The sequence below is a fragment of the Polistes canadensis genome, unplaced genomic scaffold (assembly GCF_001313835.1).
Source record: "Polistes canadensis isolate GaletaPanama2010 unplaced genomic scaffold, ASM131383v1 scaffold_4, whole genome shotgun sequence".
NCBI lineage: Eukaryota > Metazoa > Arthropoda > Insecta > Hymenoptera > Vespidae > Polistes > Polistes canadensis.
In genome coordinates this window covers 1,682,338-1,691,395 of record NW_014569551.1, presented here as the reverse complement: position 1 = coordinate 1,691,395, position 9,058 = coordinate 1,682,338, and the positions used below count along the sequence as shown (strand labels likewise).

The following is a 9,058-nucleotide window of genomic DNA, read 5'->3' as shown; positions in this document are numbered from 1 at the left end:
TATATAATAATAAAATAATAAAATAATACTAAATATTTAATATAAAATATTCAATTGTTCGGTCAACGTTAGTGTGAATTTTGTAAGTAATAACAATTTAAATTCGACGCTTTTTTTTATTCGTCAATATCAACTATATATATATATATATATTCATTTAGAAATCTGTACGAACCTTTTCACGGGTAACGATAATAAATCATTTTCCTTGATAATTCGTTGAAAAATTTGATGGTACTATTTGAAACGAGTGTGCGTATATAAAAAGGCTTTTGTTTTATACGAAAAACTCGTGACTACAAGCGCAGCAATGAAATTAAAAAAAAAAAAAAAAACATCCTCGTTTTTCCAAGGCACTCCGAGCAATTTCTATTTTTTGTCATAATTAGGAAATTAATTAAGTAACAAAAGTTAGTTCGAAATATTCTAATGGAAAAATGATTAAAGTACAAAGTATAATTAAAATTTATACCGAGGAAGGGGAAAACTGAGGATAAAATTTGTAAGTGCGTGAGATGGTTGGTATTAGGTAGAGATAGCTTATGAGTTAGAAACGAATTAGAAATATTCCAATTGCTATACGGGAAAAAGCCATTTGATTAAAATAATTAGGAAAAGAAGAGAACACACAATTAAAGAAAAAAAAACACGATCGAAGTAATGGAACTATAGTTGTATAACAAACGGTTTTTTTTCCTTAATACGTATGTATATTTAAGTAGGTAAGTAAATAGGTGTGTGTGTGTGTGTGTGCCTGTGTATCTTGGAAGAGAGAGAAAAAGAAAAAGAAAAAGAAAAAATAATAAGAACAAGAAAAGGTCTGGAAAGAAAATCTACTTTACTTCTTATCTACGATCTCTCTTCTATTTTTCTTTCATACTTTTATTCTTTTTTTTTCTACCAAAAAAAGAAAGAAAAAAATAAAAAACGTACGAAATTTCTAAACATTCATGCAAATCGAAATAAGAATTCATAGTGGAAGAAAGTTCGTAAGGGAGGTCGAGTATCTTTGAAATTCAATGTTTTTCTTACGCTAGATCGTACCTAAGTTTAGTATTTGTAGTTTATTCCGAGAGAAAGAGAGAGAGAGAAAGAAAGAGAGAGAGAGAGAGAGAGAGAGAGAAACGTGGATTAGGTTAAACATAGGTAGTTGAAATACGACATATGGAAAAACCGGTTGCCTCGTGTTTTAACTTTCAACGATCTAAAAACTTTATACGTGCTAGGTTAAAACGACCAAATTTATAGCTACCGTGAGAGAAAATTTTTCGTTTGTTTTTCTTTTTGTTTTTTGTTTTGCTTTTTTTTTTCTCTTTTTAAACAACTCGAACCGTAGGTTCATGAAAAATATGGAATTTTAACCTATAGATAAAGAAAAAAAAACGATCATTCAAATAGGAACGTTCGGGAGTCAACCCCTAACGCGGATTATCGATTATTTCATTTTCAATTACTCGATGCCGATTGACTATCACGGAAAACATTGAAAAAACAAAATTTATTAAATTATGATCTAACGCAATTAATTCCTACTGTTTTATATCGAAACCCAAACACGATGCAATGAAAACGCATTCGCGTAATAGGAGGGTTGTTCGAGTTCGTTAAATTGGATTATGCGTTTGCGTTGTTTTATAGAAGACACGAAATTTACAAAACGTGCGAATAAAAGGGTTCATTGTACGCACTTAAACAAAAAAGAAAACAATAGAACGAGACATCGGTTGCATAAAGAACAAAAATTACGGAGAGATTATCGCGTATTAAAAATTATAATTGAAAAATAAAATAAAATTAAAGAGATAAAATTAAATAAAGAAAAACAGAATTTAAATAATAGAGGATAAAGATTTGTTTTGCCCTACGTATTGTATTATAAATCCCGAAAACGTGACCAAAAGTATAGATGTATTGTAATTTAATTTTTATTGAAAATTAATATTCGAGTATATCCAAGAGATTATTTGATTACAAATTTGATATTATATTTTAACGTAACAAAATGTCAAAACATTTTCCAATTAAATGTTTATTAATATCTTTTTTTTTTTTTTAAATTAATATACTCTTCAAATATTAACAACTATATATCTGTTATTTATTGAATATTATGTGAAAAAAACCTTATTCGATTGTATTTAATATCTTACTTATGCGCAAATATTAATTGCACAATGCAATGCATTTGACGTTCACCTATCTATTGATAATTAACAAGTATACATAATTATAAAAAAACAAAAAAAAATGCGTGTGTGTTCCATAAAGACACTAAAGGATTTACTAAAAATATCCTCCCGTGGTTAAACATCCCCCATAAAATAGGACTCGAGATTTTTGTATTTTTTGGCCAAGTTTTCGAGATTTGAGACTACTGTGCGAGGTCGGGGGTGTGAAGAAGGGTCAATTGCTAGACGCTTAAGTACCGAAAGTCACGCGAGTCGGCCGAGTGCGTTCAACGTCAGCCAACGTTCGTGCCAATGACCCAGTGAAGCCACTAAGGTCGCATCCCCCAACCCCAACCCCAACCCCAACCCTTTCTCCCCTCCCACCCACCAGTATTTCCTGCTTCCTACTATATACCTTTTTCAAATAAACACATGCAACACTCGTACACATCATGAACGATCATATCGATGCCGATGTGATTATTATTTGAAAAAAAAAATAAGAATAATAAATAAATGTCAATTGGTTCGATTGACAATTAAAGGAAAAAGAAAGAAGACATTACTTCGTTAAATTGTTTTTTTTCTTTTTTTTTTTTTTTAACATAGGAAGGTCACACCCCCCAACCGCACACACCATTCCTCTCCCCCCACCAATATTTCCTGCTTTCTACTATATACCCTTTTTCAAATGAATGCATGCAACACTCGTACACGTTATGAACAATTTATATCGATGCCGGTGTGAATATAATTTGAAATGAAAATTAAAAAAAAAATAATAATAAGAATAATAAATAAATGCAAATTGGTTCGATTGAATAAATTACAATAAAATGAAAAAGAAATGAGATACTGTTTTGTTAAATTTTTTTATTTAACATAGGAAGAAATAAAATGGCAATTAAATCGACTGGTTTAATACAAATATTCGATAAATGAAATAATCGTGAAAAAGAAAGAGAGATAGAGATATATATATATATATATATATATATATATATATATATAGAGAGAGAGAGAGAGAGAGAGAGAGAGACGTGTCGAAATCCTTAATAAAGAAGATGTTAAGATAGAATAGAATCATCTAGAGCCGTTTCCAACGCTCCGGCAATTCCGAAGAATATTTAGTTTGCAAATTGGATCGAATAATCGGGATCTTGAAGGTTTAGCATGACGTTGAACTAGAATTCCTAAGAGAAGGAAACCATCTTCTTACCCCCTTTTCTTACTTTATCTTCTTTATATCTTTTTTCTCTCTCACTCTATCTTTCTCATTCTATTTTCATCATCTTAGAAAAGTAAAGGGTATCTCTTTAAAACGGGAATCGTCAATTGGAAATTTATCTGGTTAAAATAAACAAAAATACCCCTGTCGATATTTTATCAATCCCTTCCCCCCTACCTCATTCAAGGAATCTAACGTATCAAACGATAAGATTTCGTAAAAAAAAAAAACAAACTTTAACCCGTTCGTAATCAATGATTTGAAAATTTTTCTTTATAACGTTATCGTGATTTTTTTCTATTTAAACACCCCTTCACCCTACCCTCCAAGGTTAAAAGATGATATAAAAACGTATATATATATATATATATATATATACGATCGTACCAGGTACTTTTTAATTAAACCTTTGCGCACAATTGAGTTAATAACACCTGCAACGTTTTTTTTTTCCACTCACTTGGAAAGAAAAAAAAGAGAAAAAAAAGACAGACAAAAAAAAATGGCAAATTATTTCTTTCCCTACGATTACCTCTATCTTTCGTTCTCGTTTTCGTTCGTATATAAATTCATGTTCTACTAATTTCTATTTTATCCTTGAACTCTAATAATACTAACGTATACCAATGAAACGTGATCTTTAGTTTCGCTTCATTAGAATTACCTTAAATGACGAGGCTAAGATGAATAGTAGTCACTTTCCTTCCCCGGCCACGACCCCTCCCGCCACCCCTCCTTTTTCGGTTTATATACTAAAGAACGAAAATCCTTCCCTTTCCGTCCGTCTCAAAGCACGGTTCTATTAAACGCAACCCTAGAGAGCACTCATCCACTTAATCAAACCTCTTCGTCTAGTCCTCCTTAATTATTCCTTTTAAGCTACCTTCGAAAATAGGAAAGGCTATCACGTTTCAACGGTTAATCGGTTAAACTGCTTAACAAAAACGTCTTTTTATTATTCCATCCTCTAAATGCCATCCCCCTTTCGTTTTATCTCTCTCGCTCGTATATATATAAAAAACAAAAAAATTTTTAAAAACAAAAAAAGAGAACGATGAAGTAAATTATGAAGAAAAAAAAAAAAAATAAAAGGGGGAAAATTTTCGAGAAGACAAAATCATTTCGGTCTCCTTTTTTCTTCTTTGTTTTTCTTTTTTCGCTATTTTTTTTTATTAAATACAATTTTAAACGAATTTTAAACGTCAAATGATTTTCATTGCCATTTTTGTTTGATTTGATTTGATTTTATTTGATTTTATTTTTCGCTTAAGTAAGAATCCTTACGGTCGGATCGATGAAGACAACTATGACGACGACAATGACGGTTAAAAATACTCGGCTAGTCGATAAAGATATTATTTTTCCGATTGGATAGAAGAAAAAAGAAAATATTGTATGTAAAATAAAAAGCAAGATGGGAATAATATATGCAACGACGATCGCGTATCGCGAGTAGGTCAGAAAACGTTTATAATAAATGTTAAATATTTGTTTCTTTTTGTTTTTTCTTAAATACTTTGCACGTTCAACTGACACAAGGGTTAACATATTTAAACAATCTCACTACCCCCTCGATCACGATGAGGAAATATAAGACGATCCTCAAATGCGTTAACCTTTTTTGCTTATCCATTTTACCAAAAAACCACCCCGCCAATGAATTGAGCCTAAAAAAATAGGATTTTTTAAAGATAGGATAATCGTGAATAAATTTATAGATACATTTGATCAAGTATCTTATAAAATTATCATAAAATACATATTTACGTATACGCACACGCACACGCATACGCAAATTTTTGATAAAGGAATATAATATAAAGATGAGTTCGTATTATTAATCAAAGGGGAACAAAAAAATCGTTGTTATCGATACTTGTCTCTCGTTTTTCTTCGAAAAGTTATTATTTTTTTTCAATGCGTATCATTATTTTTTAATCAAACAAGCTATACAAATATACAGCCCGATCGGTATACATCCAAAATCATCTTATTTATATTCTTCTCGCGAATTTATTAACGTAAGAACGTTTTTTTAAAGAGCCCAGAGTTAAAGATGCATCTTCAATACGGAAGGATATACTCAACGATGGTTTGAGTGTGATCGTTTTAATGCGACCGACTTTCGACATCTCGAATGCATTTAATCGGATTTCCGGATTCAACCAACTTGCTTCTCTATCTTTATCTCTTTCTATCTATCTCTCTTTATCTTTCTTTTTCTTTTTCTTTTTCTACCACTCGCGTAACACCTTTCGCGTATTTTTTTTTTTTTTTTTTTTTTTTTTTTTTTTTTTTTTAACAATGTATCTACAATTTTCAATTTTCCTCTTTCGCGAATTCATAATTAATTAAAAAATAAATCCCCCGAACTTTGGATTATTTTCGATTAATTCGACTAAATTATTAGATCGATATGTAAATAAATAAATATATATTTATATAGATCGTTATCCACAAAAAAATGATATCAAATCAAATAAGCATATATGAATAAATAAAATGGATAAGTTAGAACGAGTGAATAACTTAAGTGGCATCCAACGAATGCATGGAACGTAACAAGCGTTAGCTTTGAAGTCTGATACACGCGTGTTTTCTTCTATGTATATATATATACATATATATATATATATGTGTACGTAGTACATACAAACTGTCGCAAAATAGGCGATGATATGTGTAAGGTGCTATTGGCGCGCTATATACGTACCTAAACTCCTTTCAAAACGCGTCAATGTAACGGGGGTTCGTTGTAGACGCGACTGACTGGAAAATTGCCGAACGATTTCTCCGAACGTGAAAACGTTCGGTTGTGAAAAGAAAAAAACAGACCTCTCCCCTTTACCGCACCCACCCATCCCCCCCAAAAATACCGACATCGCACGTTTCGGATAGTTGGTCGTAAAAAGCGAAAAAAAAAAAAAAAAAGAAAATTACTACAAGAATAAGAAGATGGATCGAAACTAACTCGTAAACCAGATCATCCCTTAAATTTGGTATAGAAGGAAAAACTACGAAAAGATTGGTTTGTCGCGTAGTAATATAAAAATGTTTAGTTCCATGTAAAACTATTGTATATATATTCAAACATTGTTATTTTCTATTTTTCTATAATATTATATATAAAATACAACGTTAATACCATGAGAAATTGTTTCCAAGTTAAATCGTATACACCACGCGTCGTTTGACAAAAAAAAAAAGAATAAAATATTAATCGAGTTCTTTTTTTTATTTTTTTTTTTGTTTCCAAGCTTAATCATGCCTAAAACACGTAGTTTATATATAGTTCAATGTTTTTCTTAGTGGGTGGTGGTGGTGGGGGTATCTCGTTACTTTCTTTTTGGAAGATAGTGATTACAAGGTACCAACAAGAAAGAGAGTTTATGGATCATCGTCGTTAGTTCGCGCGAAAGTAAAATTCAAATTTACATTCTCCTCTGTCTCCCTGACACTGTCTCCTTCTCTTCCCTCTCTTTCCCTCTTTTCCCTCTCTTTCTCCTCTCTCTCTCTCTCTCTCTCTCTATCTCTCTCTTTCTCTTTCTCTTTCTCTCGGTTCATCGATCGGACGTGGTAAATATTTTGTAGCTCGGGGCACGCAAGCTCGGATGTCTTCTTCGGAAGTAACTCCGGGAACGCCTCCTTAAAGAGGGCCGAACTTTCTACTCGTCTTTCTCTCTCTCTCTCTCTCTCTCTCTCTCTCTTATTCACGAGAAGCTTTGCGTAAAAGTAAAAGCAACAAGAAAAAAAAAAAAAAAAAAAAAATAAAAGAGAGAGAGAGAGAGAGAGAGAGAGAGGGGGTGAATGTCGACAACGGCGCGCCAGAGTCGAGTTTGGTACGGTAAAGTCCAAAAGAAAGAAAGAAAGAAAGAAAGAAAGCAAAGCAAAGCAAAGTGAAGCAGAGCAAAGCAAAGAAGTTTTTAGCGGCTAGCCTTTCGCGCTCACCCTTATTTCTTTCTCTTTTTTTTTTTTTTGGAACACCTCTCTTTAACCCTTTCGTTACGGATGCCGATTATAGTCGGCGTCCGCGCGACTAGCCGTGTGTACGGGTGCCGACTATAAATAATCGGCAAGACGATTCTACTTTATCTGTTGAGTATATCTCGATTTCATTGACCTGTATTAGATTAATCTTACTAAAAATATATATTTAAAGGCACGTAATATATTTTAGATATCAAAATAAATTGATAACGGTGGCGTTGAAAAACGTAAATGCGAAAATCGAACCGATTAAACTAATGTATACACTTTACGTCACGGTAATTTGTTCAATGGCATTATTCCAATTGGGCAAACTTGTCGTAACGAAAGGGTTAACTTATAAAAAATAAAAAATAAAATATCTTAAACGTACACAGGTAGATGTACCAAGCATCGTCACCGATAGTTCTCCTGTTATTACTGCTCCTTCCGTTAATCTCCATCCCAGTTTTTTCTTCTTTCTTTCTATTTTTTCGATACTCGCGGAATTGGTTGGTTGGTTGGTTGGTTGGCTCGTGGTATTCGGCACGTGTCCGAACCTACACACACTCTCTCTCTCCCTTCTCCTCTTCCCCCAACTCTTCTTCTTTATTTCTTTTTTTCTTCTTTCCTTCCCTTCCCTTCGTACGTCCGTTCGTTCGTTCCTATTTGAATTAATTATTGAAACATATTTCTTTTTGCATTACATTACGTTACGTATTATGTTACGTTCGTTCGTTCGTTCGTTCGTTTATTCGTTTATTTGTTTGTTTGTTTGTTTGTTTACTTTAAATCCGACCCTTCTTTTTGTAAACTCGATAACCGAGAATTTCATAAATTGGTCGTACATACAATATATATATATATATGTATGTATATATGTATTCATGTATTATGTATTACGTATGTACCAACAAAACACATATGTACCTATGCGTTTATGTATCTAACAAGTTCTTGGTTGGTCGCATTTAAACGACATATGTAAGTACGTATGTGTATTAGTTTATCGCGCACCATCTCGCGCGCGCCGTTAACTCTTCCTTTCGACACTGCACCTAGTAGAGTCGACACGTAAGCTCGCACCACGTCTTTGTTCCGAATATCACAATAATTTCATCTTTTTCTTTTTATATTCGCAAGAGAAATAAATACACTTTCTTTATTTCTTTTGTTTTTTTTTCTCGTTTGACACGCACTATTTAAAACGACAACCCTCGTTCGTTCTTTCTCTCTTTCTCTTTTTCTTTTTCACTCTCTCTCTCTCTCTCTCTCTCTCTCTCTCTCTTTCTCTCTCTTTCTCTCTCTATCTATCTATCTATCTTTTTTTTAAATCCCCCTTTGTTTTTTTTTTCGACAGTTCGTAGAATAGAATAAATCCTTTGGCAATTAAATAGTGAAAATTGTTATCATCATTTCACGATCGATATGACATAATTATAATTCACCCGTTTAATTCTAAACACGAGATTATTAAAACAAGAGAAACGACGATCGCCAATTTAACCTGACACGATATGGGATGAGAACAAAACAACAAGGAGAAAAAAGAAAAAGAAATTAACGTGCACACTGCAAGCAAGCAAGCAAGCACGCACGCACGCACGCAATCACGCAATCACGTACTCACGCACTGAGACGTAAGAAAAAGAGAGAGAGAGAGAGAGAAAGAAAAAGAGAAAAAGGGACAGAGTAA

At 32.6% G+C, this 9,058-nt stretch overlaps 1 protein-coding gene across 1 annotated transcript in view; it reads right to left on the bottom strand.

Moving 5' to 3' along the window:
• The window catches only part of LOC106787215, an 87,364-nt gene extending 78,684 nt beyond the window's left edge, over positions 1-8,680 (bottom strand). The window contains exon 1 of the mRNA XM_014749402.1: positions 7,757-8,680. The gene's annotated coding sequence lies outside the window, so the exon portion shown is untranslated. The remainder of the gene's footprint in view (positions 1-7,756) is intronic.
• Between the last annotated feature and the right edge of the window lie 378 nt (positions 8,681-9,058).